The sequence below is a fragment of the Aphelocoma coerulescens genome, chromosome 4 (assembly GCF_041296385.1).
Source record: "Aphelocoma coerulescens isolate FSJ_1873_10779 chromosome 4, UR_Acoe_1.0, whole genome shotgun sequence".
In the NCBI taxonomy this organism is placed as follows: Eukaryota; Metazoa; Chordata; class Aves; order Passeriformes; family Corvidae; genus Aphelocoma; species Aphelocoma coerulescens.
Window position 1 is genome coordinate 73,481,899 of NC_091017.1, and position 12,762 is coordinate 73,494,660.

The window sequence follows — 12,762 nt, forward strand, 5'->3', positions numbered from 1 at the left end:
AACACATGACACCAAAATCTCTTCTCGAAATAAAGTGCCTCCAAACAGCTTCCAACAGGCTCCAGAGAAGTGACCAGGAGTTTTACTAAAAGCAGCTCGCCTGCCTCTCCATCCCTGTGTTACCAGAGTTTGTGGTTTGCTTTCCTTTTCCTTAGGAAAATTTGGATGTTGGAACAGCCCCCTTCAATAGCCTTCATGTCCTCAGGGCTGGGCATGAGACACACAAAATGGGCTCCTGAGAGCTGACTCCCAAATTACAACAGCACCTCACATGTTTTCAGGGCTGAGTGGTGGCCAGTATCTTGCTCCTCGACTTCACCGGCCAGACACAGCAGGGCAGGAGAGCTCCAGTCCATAAAAGTTTTTCTGGGCCAAGACAGAACCACACCAGGTCTGGAAGCTCTGTCATCTGCGAGGATTCCCAGCTCAGACAGTCCCCTTGGCGGCTGTAACTGTGTGCTGTGACTCATGACCCTCTGTCCCTGCCTGTGCACCCTCCCATGCCCTGTTGGGAGGCTCTACCCATGTGGAAGAGGAGAAAGCCAAGGGACCTGCCCTTTTTTGAGGGATGGAGTAACAAAATGTCACTTGCTTTCGAGCCTAAGAGGGTTGAAAAGATTTGTGACCCCTGGAGAGAACCCCCCCTTGGGTTTGAGGGGTTTTTTCTCCACAACAGGGGCTGAGGTACTTCCCAGGACCTCAGACATCCCCCATGGACCCCAGTGTCTTCTCTGGGGTTCAGGGAGCCCCTGCCATGACGCCCCTCCCCACGGCTCCAGCTCTGTCGGCCGCGGCGCACCAGCGCGCACGTAACACATTCCAGACTCCTCTGGTTTGACTGATGCGTATTTTGACAGCTCAGAGAAAACATTTTGCAGGATGCACAGTCAAAGGCTCTTTCAAGCTGGGATGTTGGAAAGCCGCGTGAGCTCTCCAAGGCACTATCTCTCTCTCTCTCTCTCTCTGCCAGCCGTGCTAATGAAAGCTCCCTGTGCAGGCCAGAAGATGCAGCAGGGAATAATACAGTCCTTTAAATAGCATCCTAGCTGGCTTGAGGAGGCCACGAACATTTTAACTCACTTATAATTTTCCTGTGGTTCAACCCTCTCTCCCGCAGCAGCCTGCTCTGGATACCACGGCCAAGCAAAGGCATGGGAAGCCTTGAAAATGGCATTAACCAACAACCCGTGACCATTCTGGGAGCACTAGTACTGATGTCCTTTCCCAAGCAATACCCACCCTGGATGTGCTGCTCAGACCTTCATTACCTGGAGGTATTTGGCATGGGAAGACACGGCACTGAAATCAGCAGAGGAGACCCTTGTTCCACCCATGACTGATCTCAAAGAGCTGATTGCTTCAATGACACAAGGCACTGGCCAGAAAATGCTTCCCTAACATCTTCCATGTGACATTTTTCCAGAGGCGAAGCCAGCTGAAGAGGCTCCTGAATGTGCTCCTCTTCAGGACCTGTTCAACCATCTGTAAAGCAGGTCAGTGAAAGAAAACCCTTGGCACCAAAGTGGGGGGAAATAGATTAACTGAGATTTAAAGAAATTGCACAGACCTCATTTGCAGCATGACCCATGAGCAGTTGTTTTGGCATGGCTGCAGGACAGAAAACTGCCAAGCAACAGAAAGATAATATTTGGGGCTAAGGAGCACTGGGAGTCCCTTCAAGCAGCTTCGCTCAAGGATAGTCTTGAATAGGAGATCGAGTCCTGGATGAGGAGAAGAAGTGTGAGGGCAACATTGAGAGGTGTAGAATTTCTATATAGAAAGAATTATTTAGAATGATTCCCAGTTGCATGCCCCATAGGAAATTTCGAAGAAAATTTTGAGATTCAGTGGCAACAGCAGCCTAAAAAAAAAATAGAGGAAAGCTTTTTGGGGGAAAAAAATATCAAAAGGATCATTTTCTCTGCTGAAAGCTGAAATTCTTCCACAAGAGTCATTTTGCCACTCCCTAGAGAACCAGAGAAAATACCAACATTTTTCCATGGGTGATTTTTAATGGTTGCCTCATTGTCTTCAACTTCAGTGTTCCTTCTGCAAAGCCTCCCAGCCCTGCCCTCGCCTCCCGGTGCCCATCAGGTCTTCAGGACAGAAGGTTTCTCTCTTGTGCAGCTCACAGCATGCCCAGTGTTGATGTTTTAATCAGATTATATTACTGATGGCAGTACTCTGACACAGCCATAGCTTTGTGGTGCTGAACGTGTGTGTTACCAGAGCATGGCCACGGTGCTGGGCTTTCTCTCTGGTTTAATTTCTCTGTGTTTCACTGTGCTTCTTGTCTTGCTCTGTCACTGCCCCAAAATACATCTACTTCTCATCCCAAAGGTTTGATGTTATGGAAATAATTGGTGGCACTGTAATATTTTTCAACATTGTCAAGCAAATGCTGTCAAACAGCCTTGACACAAATGTCCCATATTTTACAGGGATATTTTAGAGACCATCCCTAAGTTTTATCAGGTGTTTTACTTTGTCGTGCAGGTCTACAAAGGATATTTTAAATCATCCCTTTTTTGCAGGTCTGAGTGATTTGTATTGCATAGGTCTGTCAGCAACTGGCTCAAGTTTATTATGGAATATTAGAAAAAAGGTTTATGGAAGTGTCAGAACCAAATCTTCTTTTATCCAGGAATATCTGGTTTATCTATGAGTCTTTACTCATAGATAGAGTTGTCTCAAGGTCTCCTTGAGAAAAGGAGTTCTTTATATTTTTACAAAAAGAGATTTGGCCTCTTCCACACTTATTTTGTGTTTGGGAACAGATAATTTGCATTGAGCTAACCGTGGTCAGGGTTCCTCAAATTTGAAGCCTGACTCTGCTACACATTCATCTCCATGCAGCATTTCCAGCACAAGAAGAAGGAATCAAAACAGTTTTTCATGGGAGCTGAACTACTTTCACACCTCCAGCTGCAGCTGTGTGAGAAAGAACCATTCTGAAATATCTTGGCTCCTCTGGTGATGATGAATACAGGTGGCTTTCCCTGCCCACTTCCCAAACTATAGTTGCAACAGCTGCAGCTTTTCAGGTTGTAAAACAGCCCTTTGGCGAGTTTGTGATGGGGGTATGCACCATGCCCTGTCACCAGCCCAGCACAGTGGGGACCAGGGCGTGCTGACAGCACTCTGCTGCAGGGAGTGGACCCACATCCTGCCCATCCTGCCACCAAAGCAGTGTTGGAACCAGCCATGGACCTGCTGCTGCAGGACTTGCCCTTGGTTGCAAATGTTTGCAACCTGAGAAGACTCACAAGAGAACAGATTTGGTACCTGGTTTTACTTCCCTCCACACCAGTTTAGAACTTCCAGTGTTCACAGTACTCAGACACAGAGTTACTCTGCACCCAGATTTTGATGCATCCATGTCACAGAATCACAGCACAGCTGGGGTTGGAAAGGATCTTGGAGATCATCTCATTCCAATCCCCCTGCCATGGGCAGGGACACCTTTCTACTAGACCAGGTTGCGCAGAGTCCCATCCAACCTGGCCTTGAACTTTCCCAGGGATCTGGCATCCACAGCTTCTCTGAAAAGCCTGTGCCAGTGCATCACCACCCTCAGAGTAAACAATTTCTTCCTCATATCTAATCTAAACCTGCCCTCTGTCAGTTTGAAGCCATTCTCCCTTGTCCTGTCACTCGATGCCCTTGTCAAAAGTCCCTCTCCAGCTCTCTTGAGGCCTTTTTGGGTACTGGTAGGTACAGCCTTCTCTTCTCCAGGCTGAACACCCCCAGCTCTCTCAGCCTGTCTTCATAGCAGGTGTGCTCCAAACCTCTGAGCATCTCTGTGACCTCCTCTGGACTTGCTCCAGCAGATCCACATCCTCCTTGTGTTGGGGGCCCAGAGCTGGACACAGAACTGCAGGTGTGGCTTCACAAGAGCAGAGTACAGGGGCAGAATCACCTCCCCTGACCTTCTGGTAGCCCTTCTTGTGATGCAGCCCAGGACACAGTCGGCTTTTTGGGCTTCATACGCACACTGACAATCTTCAAGGGCCATGTTGAGCTTCTCAACCACCAACACTCCCTAGTCCTTCTCCCCAGGGCTGCTCTCAACCCATTCTCCCCCCAGGCCTGTGTTTGTACTTGGGAGTGCCCCAGGGCTGGCACCTATGGAGGTGCCATCCAGGGACCTCACTAATGTTTGTGACACCCCCAGCCAGGAGGAAGCAGCTTGTGAGCACATCTATGGCTCAGCTGCAGGAGCCTGCAGCCCAGAGAATTAAGCATTCAACAACCACTAAACTCAAAAATAGACAGTAGGCGCCAAAATCCTCAGCTGTGGCTCCTTGGACTACACTGGATTTACGCTGATTTAAGCCAGCTGAGGATCCGTAGCCCCGGGCCAAGTCCTGCTGTCCTACCTCAAGCTGATGGCTAGCTGACGTGACTGATGACTGAGATTTCCATTTAGCCTAACTCAAAGCATGAGCAGGGCCTGTGTAGTGCTACCATTGTTGACTCCAGCCTTTTGTCTCAGGCTGTAACCGATAGGCCTAATAACCGAAATCATACTGCATGCATTCATTCACCCTCTTCGCAAACAGCATGTTATTGAGCTCCGTGGTGAAAAGGCATGCACAAACACAATGGGGCTGGGATTAAGCCCAGCTGCATTACCAAAGTAAATACTTTTGCTGCTGACAGTTTGTCTGTGGGGATTTGGAGAAAAGTTTTGTGCATCTACTTAGGCAACATATGGTTTTATTTTTCCTGTTAACAAAAACAGTAGTGGTCAAAAGTCAACACCCTCTGATGACTGTTCGGTGGCCAATGTGGAATGGGCTTGGTCATCTAAGTCCAGTTCCTTACATGTCCACAAAAAAAATCATCCTCTTCCTGCATTCCTCTCTCACTTGGCACTGTGGTTTGCAGTGTCCGCAAGGAAGCCAGGGGGGGTTTGAGGTTAATCTCATCTGTCCTCCTTTCTGATTGAAAGCAATGGGTGACGTGGTTTGGGTTAAGATACTCTGCTAGCTTCTTTCATTCCCCTTGTGATGAAAACCCCTCCACAATCTGTTTCCTTGAAGCCTGAAGAGAGTCAGAATTAATCCGCATTAGCCAGCGGCCAGGGCATGTCAGCCAGTCAGACTTCTAAAGCAAACACACAGCGATGAGGAGGAACAGCATGCCAAGAGCACAAATGGTCTGAATTTAGCCCTTCATCTCCAAGCTGAATGCACACTGTTCTACAAAGATCTCTGCAACACTCAATCAACAGCTGGTCACCTTCACATCTGAAACCGAGAAGAAAACCCACAAGGGCCTGGCTTTATATTTGGTGACGACTTCAGCGGGCTGGTAAAGGGCAAAAAGTTGGCTGAGCTGTCACAAGTGCCCATCTCACATAGCTTCAGTGAAGGAACTCACAGATACTGGCACTCAGCATTTTTGGGAAGAAAAAAAAAACCCCCATCATCAAACCCTCCGTAGGGATTCCCCTAAAAGATTTTAAAGCTTTTAAGGTGCAAACAGGTCTTGTCTACACTGGGGTAATGAGAATTACAGCAACTAGAGCACAACTGCTAACACTTAGCATCTGCAGGGTCAGAGGCAGCTCAGAGCTGGAAGGAGTGTTAACTAGATCCACCACATGAAGTAATTGTTTTTAAGGGAGTGTATCCAAGCTGGAACACAGCGATGCAGAACATGCACACTCGGACAGGTGTAATCCCAGGCACAGTGGGTGGTAAGCAAGGCTGGAAAATCACCATTAGGAAGCCAAGATGTGTTGCCTAATCCAGGCTTCCCCGCCAAGATGAAGGTAGATTTTTGAGGGCCAGATCCTGCATAATGCCCAGTTAGTCCTTTAATGTGTTTGCCATCCTCAGATACTCCTGACAGCTCTGGAAGCTGGAGGCCCAAAGTGTTTTGCAGAGGATGCTCAAACCTGCCCACAAACAGCCAGAAATAGGCAGGCAGCCAGGGCTGGAGGAATTAAGGCAGTCAGAGAAAGTGCTGCAGCTCAGGTTGACAGGCAAGTGGAGCTCAGAAGTGAGCCACCACAGTCGCATAGTCACACACATCCATCCATGGAGAAAAAAGGGAAAAGGCAGAAATTATTTCTGTTCCTATGGAAGACATTAGGTGAAAACAAAAGCTTATCTTAACATTTTTCTGCAGAAGTTCAGGGGTTTTCATTCAAGAAGCAAAAACTGAAAAATGTTTGGTTTCTGGCAATCAAAAACTGGAAACATTTTGGCCAGAAACCAAAACAATTTGGGGTTTCTGGTTTTTGGTTTTCATTTGGGTTTTTGCCAAACTCCTTAGCTTACTTTTGCCAAAAAACTGCACATTTTTCAAGCTTTTTCTTCCTCAATGAAAACCTTAAAATTGTTGTTGAAATTGGACATTTCCCACAGATTTTTGTTTTGATTTTTTTTAAAAGGCATTTTCAGCAAAAAGAATGTTTTGAATGAACAGTTTCACCCAGGAGCCCTGTAAGCAGGTCCATCGGAGGGACTATCACACCCTCACTTTTATCTCCTCTCCCCTCCTCTCTTTTCTCACCCAGGGGACTCAGGGCAGTGATCCTGGTCTGGTTTTGACCACCATGGCCAAGCTTTAGAGCTGTGGAGCTGCCTCGGGGGACAGAAAACTCTGAGTTGGGAATGGCTTGAGTTTTTCTGTGAGACACCAACTGATTCTCAGGAAATAATAAATGTGGCAAAGGAAAATAAATAGCTGGAGTCTAGATTCAGCAGTATTTGTACTGGGAACACATTTGGGCATGTGGTTCTGGGAGAGCAAGGTGCTGGTACATGTCCTCCAGAGTGCCTAAATGTCATTTACCCACACGTTTGTTAAAGCTGCTGGCCCTGGGTCTACCACAAAGAACTGATATAATCTGTATTAATATTCAAAGTGTAGCACAAAAAATGTGGACATGAAAGATGAACGAGAAAAATTAGATATTATGAACTCCTGACATAAATACAGTGCTAAGAACTAAAGAGAAAATGAAAAACACTAATATATCTCTGCTTCAAGCACTAAACTTGGAAGGGGAACTGAAGAGCAAACCCAGCTCAGAATGGAGAAGGTGTTAGCACCCCTTGTCCAGGGATAACTTTGATGTGACCCAACACTGAAACCAGAAACTGCTCAGAAGAGGAGGAAATCTGGACTGGAGTCAGAGTGCCAGAGTTTAAGACTGCACCTTTACAAAGCAAACTACAAAAAAATTTGGACCAGGTTTTGAATTTCACTCATCCAATCAAAGAGATCTTGGAGTCTATATAATTAAGTAGAGCCATCTTATGGATGTTTTCCCCCTTTAAATACCCTATTTTTCTTGCTTTCAAGGCCTGTTTGGATGTTTTCTGTGGTTGTTATTTGATGCCCTGCCAGAGCAGACAGAGGAAGACCAAGTGAAGGAAGGCCAGCACAGGAAAGGCAGCCACACATGTCAGTGGCAAGTAGAAGAGTGTGCCAGGAAGAAGAAAGGTGAAGAGTCTCAAATTTAGGCAAAAATGGGATTGCCACGCAGCAAAAATGCCAACTTGGAGGACTTTGAGCAGGATGCTTGGAGAGATCAGCCAAGGCAAGAACTGCTGACAGAAGGAGATGGATTTGGGGTGGGTTGGAGAAGGGAAGGAATGTGTGGGTGAGGATGAGAGAGGTCAGAACCTGGTTACAAGGATGAAGGTATTGTCAGGGTTTGGGGATGGGTCAGGGATAAGGAGGAGGGTCTGAGGGGTTGGTAAATTCTCGTAGTCCAGGCAAGAACAGAGTAATGAGGGATTATGAGGGGTCTGGGTGGTCAATGAGGAAGAGGAGCAGATGAGGGTGGGGTTTTTTTCCACATTTGGATAATAATGGCCCTTACACTCTTTTAACTCTGATTTTCAGCAAAGTTTATTTAAGCTTTGACATAGTGCAATGCTGTCAGCTGAGCTGTGGTTAACAATGCTGTCTCCTAAGCCCAAGGCAAGCAGGGCAAGGGGAATAAATTAGTTTAAATCTCTCCAAAAGTTTTCCCAGTTGCAACAGGGTGAAAGCACAGGCACAGTAAATTACTGTGATTCAGCTCACTGTTAATTCAGCATCTGAATTCTCCAAACACAGAAGAGACACTCTGTCATTAATACAAACCTAGAAACAAGCTAAAATAACAGCACAGGCTGGTTTCAGAGGCACTTACATGAAGCAGTTAGCCTGAGTGGTGAGCTGGAGCTGCTTGTGGTGAAAGCTTCACAAATGGAGAGGTGGGTGAAATGCCAGACAGCCCTGGGACAGAAGGAAATGTTTATATTGATTTATCCTGACATTTGAGCTGTAATGTCCTTGTAATAAACCATGGCCCAGGAGTGGGTGTTACTTCAATTGTCCTGACACCAGAGAGCGAGAAAGCCAAGAGGGGGAAACTGAGGCAGGGAAAAGCCTTGACACCCAACTGCATAAACTCCCTTCGTGGTCCTTTATCAGGACTGTTTTCACCCGCTGTGTACTCACATAGTTAAGAGGATCTAGGAAGCTGCGATTCCTTTGCTTTCCAAAGCCTTTACTCAGGAAAAGACTAATTAAGTGGCTGTGTTATTACAGCAGGTCCTGGAGTCTCCAAACACAACCAGCGGCGATTAGGCAGGCGTCAGCTACTGGGCGGGATTTCCCACTGCCCAGCTGTGTAATTATCACGGCAGCTCAGCCAGAATCCTCTGACAAAGAAAACCAGCTGCAGGCTGCGGGGCTGGGAGGTAGCACATGTCCAGTGGAGAGAGAAAGAATAATCTTTTCTCCTCTGTATTTTTCCAAAAGAAAGACCAACGAAGATGAGCACGCCACGTTCCTGCAGAGGAGCATATAGCAATAATGATTTTTGGGGAGCACCTGGAGTAAGAATCAGGGGTACAGCACAGGTTGCTGCAGTTTTCTTGGGGAACTGAATATTCACTGCCTTCCTCACTTAGGGACATGGAGGTGGCCGGGGAGAGCTGCTAAGGAGGGAGGATCTGAAGTGTGGACCCCATGCTTCAGCACCATCCTGGCAGAGGGGGTCTGAGGGCTGTCTTTAATAACCCAAATAACACATTGAAGTGGACTTTGAGCAATGGAAAAGCTTTGGGTTTTTTTCTAGAAAAGATTAGATTTCTGTTGTCTGTGACCTTGACTAACCTCCTGCCTCAGTGTCCCATCTCCAAGGTGAAGGTGTCTGTGTTAGGTACCCCACAGGCTATCTCAGCCACATCACATGACGCCTTCAAACAAACTAGGAAGAATCCAGCTCACTGCTCAGGAGCTTCTTCTGTCTGCTGGTGTCACCAGAAGCACCTTCAAGAGATGTCTTCCTTGTCTGTGGTCACAAGGCTTTTGTTTGTCAAAAGCCAACATATTTCAGAGCATCGGCACAATGACATTTATTTCCATTTATGTGTGGTAGCTCCCATCCCAATTTCTCATCGTTGTTGAAAACTTTCTTTTCACTCCCATCTGAATTTATTTGGAATGATCCTCTCCCTTCCTACAAACAACCTGACAGAACCTTTTCAGTAGGTTCCTCACAAACACAGTTTGTTTGGTGGAGCCTGCAAGCAGGGACAGATCTCACCCGATCTGCTGCATGAAGAACTCAGCGCATCGTGAAACTCCCAGCCCCAGCCTCCCACTACATCCTCAGTGTCTGTGCAAATCTGCCAACCATTTCCAAATCCTTTCCCAGACGGCTCTTCAACCCACAAATCCATTTGCACTTAAATTGCCTGACACACAGCCTGGATGAATAACGAAGAGTGTGACCTTCCAGCGATCAAGCATTGCTAATATCTCAACTATTTCAAGTGTTTAATAACCAAATTTAATGCAGTGAGAACAATTTGATTGAATGCACAATATCTGTAGCAGCTAATTAACCACAGTAGCCCAGAGAGGTCTTGGACTTCATACAACCTTTCAATATAATTACAAATTTTTAACAGCAAAATGAATTTAAATCCAGTCTGACACAGCAATCCATCTTCATCTCCAGATAAAAGGTAGCACATGTGGTATTAACATTTAAACAAGAGCCATGGGCAGTGGAGAGAGACAAGGAGCATTAGCAGATGTGCTGAATTAATTACTAAGAGCACCACAGGAGGGGAGGGGTGGATGAGTACATTTGCATTTACAGGTCAGACTTACAACACAGCCACTCATTCTGCTGGCTTTGCCTGCAAAAATTAGATTTAATGTCAAATTTAGGTCTACCTGTATCTCCTCCAGATCTCCAGGTGTGTGGTTCTTGACTCATCCTCCTCTTCCATGTGCTGCAGAGCTAACACCAGCAAGTACAGATCATCACATCCCTGATTTTATTAGAGCTGTTCCCCAGAAAAGTGAGTCTGAACACAATAACCCCCATTCCTCTGTGCCTGGGTAAGCAAAAAAAGTCCAAATTGTCTCCTTGCTCCTGTCTTGCAGGGGAACACTCAAGGGAACACTTTACTTTTTTGTGAGCCATCCCTGGAGCTTCTCCTGGAGATTTCTTCCTATCCCCTCTTCCTGAACATGTGCTGTGGCTTGCAGGGACATGAGGACTTGGATACAGACCTTGCAGGGTCTAAGTTTGATCACACTTGTTGTATTCATGGTGGGGATTAAACTGGATTTTAGGACACTAGGTGGGATTCATGGCCCCCTAACAGAGCATTCCAAGTAGTCTGGAGGAGTTGGGGGGTCTGTTCCTCTCCACTGGATGTAAAACATTTCAGATGTGATACAGGACAGGAGAGGGTTTGGGTCCATCCCACAAGCAGAGCACCTTGGAGACCAAAACTGTTCTTGGAATTAATGGATGCAACAGGCGTGGCATGAGGTCCCTTCCTTGCAAAGCCCTGACATTCAGGGCATAGTATCTGACCTGAAACCTCAACAACCCCAAGACACCTTCCCAGCCACCCTCCAGGAAACAATAACAGGAGGGGAAGAATACAACTTTTGATGTTTGAGTTTCGTTTCTTGGTTTGAGAGTTCTGCATTCAGAGAGCCTCTCCTAAAAGCCAGGGAGGCAGGAACCAGATTTTAAGTGAAAAGTGAGATTTCTACTTCAACAAGCAACCACCTGCCCTCAGCTGCTTGGATGAGGCATTTTTAGCCTTTCTGGAGCCTGTACTGCTGTAAAGCCAGCACAGTTAATTTCTGTGAAAGTGCTCCCAGTTTACACTGGTGTAAATAACATCAACATTAGACTCACAGTGAAGCAGACAAAAACCCCAATCATAATAAAACACAGGCATCCTACAATCATGGTAGTGAGCAGCATTGGTGAATATTAGTAGTTCAGAATAAGCAGTAGGACACAGGTTCTTGCTGTTGGGAACCTTTCAGATTCCTACTTAGCTTGTATCTGCCAAAGACATTTTTCCCTCAAGAGCTCACGAAGCATTACCATTAAACGTAGAGTTTTAATTGAGGAGTTCAAAACCAGGCTGACTCTGCCAAATGTGATAGCATCAGCTGGTGGCGTCATTTGTCATTGTTACAGGCAAATAAACCAGAGAGTTAATCAAAGGGGATGAAAAATGAGGTGGTTTCAATTTTTGGAGTCCTGAATCCAAGTCTTTCTCCTTTCTTCTCATCAGTCTAGACCAAAATGCCAACAGCACCAGCTGCCCAATAGGCACTCATTCAAAAATCCGGTGTAGACAACACACAGGCACATTCTCAGCTGGTAAAGTCAAGGACAAACAGAGGGAGATATTACTAAGCAGGAGACAAAGAGAAAAAAAAAGAGTTCTCTGGAGATTGCAGCTGAAGGAGATGAGCAGAAAGGCAGCCACTGCTGCTCAGACAGCACCTCAGTCCAAGGCCCCCCGCTATCAAAGACATGAGGTCTCTCTGAAAGGACAGTGGTGAAATATGTTCTTTCAAGGACCCCTTGGACTACTGCACAAAAACAAGCAGAGATCAAAATCTGAGAGTTTGTGAATCCTGTTTGTCAGCAGTATGTTGCCTGGAAGCTCAGTTCTGGGCTTTTGCTAATCCTCTCCGGATCCCAATCATCAGGCGTTGTTCCACCCCACAGTCTCTGCCCTTTGCTTGCAGACAGGAACAGTTGCTTTCAGATCTTTGCTCTTAATATGCCAGTGTTTAAAGAAAGGGCTTTGGTGGATTGATGCCACATTTGTCCCTGCTGGGTCCCTCGTGGACCTTAGGCAGCGCTCTGCCAGCACCTCCACGTGCGCACGATCTCACCTTGGCAGGTGGTGGCAAACAGCCGCTCACACCCACAGGCTGTGCCCAAACTGGAGACAGAGAGGCGAGAGGGGTTCTCTGCATGCGACTCTGAGGCATTTAATGGCAACGCCCCGAAGGGAGCAGGGGCAGGAAAAGAACCACGACCCAAAGCCTGCGCCCGTTTTATCCCGAAAACTCCCAAAGGCGGGCAGAGCATCCAAAACCAATGGTCTGAGGGCTAGGGGGCAGAGGCAAGGTTGAATGGCATAACAGGAGCCATGGGAAAAGGGATGGGAGGGGGAGAGGGCCGGTGACCAGCAGAATCTAGACAGAGGGAGAACTTTCCAGCACAGTGTTGTGAGGAGAGACCACTTTTAAGGCAACTTGAGGGGTTTACGGTGGACTTAGCTACTGCAACAAGTGTTGATCTTCAGCAGACCCAAAGTAGAAGAGAAGATAATGTATTTGGTTAAAAGGTGTCCTGCTTATCTCTTTCTTAGATCCCTTTGGTGGAAAGACAGGAATTATTTCCCAGGTGAAGACCTAGTGTATTTCATGTGGTACCTCAAACTGATAGAACAGGCTCTCCAATGC

At 46.7% G+C, this 12,762-nt stretch overlaps 2 long non-coding RNA genes across 2 annotated transcripts; one reads left to right on the forward strand and one right to left on the reverse strand.

Moving 5' to 3' along the window:
- Positions 1-4,668: 4,668 nt before the first annotated feature.
- Positions 4,669-8,628, reverse strand: LOC138109179 (uncharacterized). The gene is made up of 3 exons (XR_011150330.1): positions 8,470-8,628; positions 8,159-8,244; positions 4,669-5,252 (listed from the first exon to the last, which is right to left on the reverse strand). It is a non-coding gene; the product is annotated as an uncharacterized lncRNA (long non-coding RNA).
- A 1,213-nt stretch (positions 8,629-9,841) lies between these two features.
- Positions 9,842-12,240, forward strand: LOC138109180 (uncharacterized). Its single transcript, XR_011150331.1, has 3 exons — positions 9,842-10,123; positions 10,216-10,328; positions 10,414-12,240. It is a non-coding gene; the product is annotated as an uncharacterized lncRNA (long non-coding RNA).
- Positions 12,241-12,762: the final 522 nt, after the last annotated feature.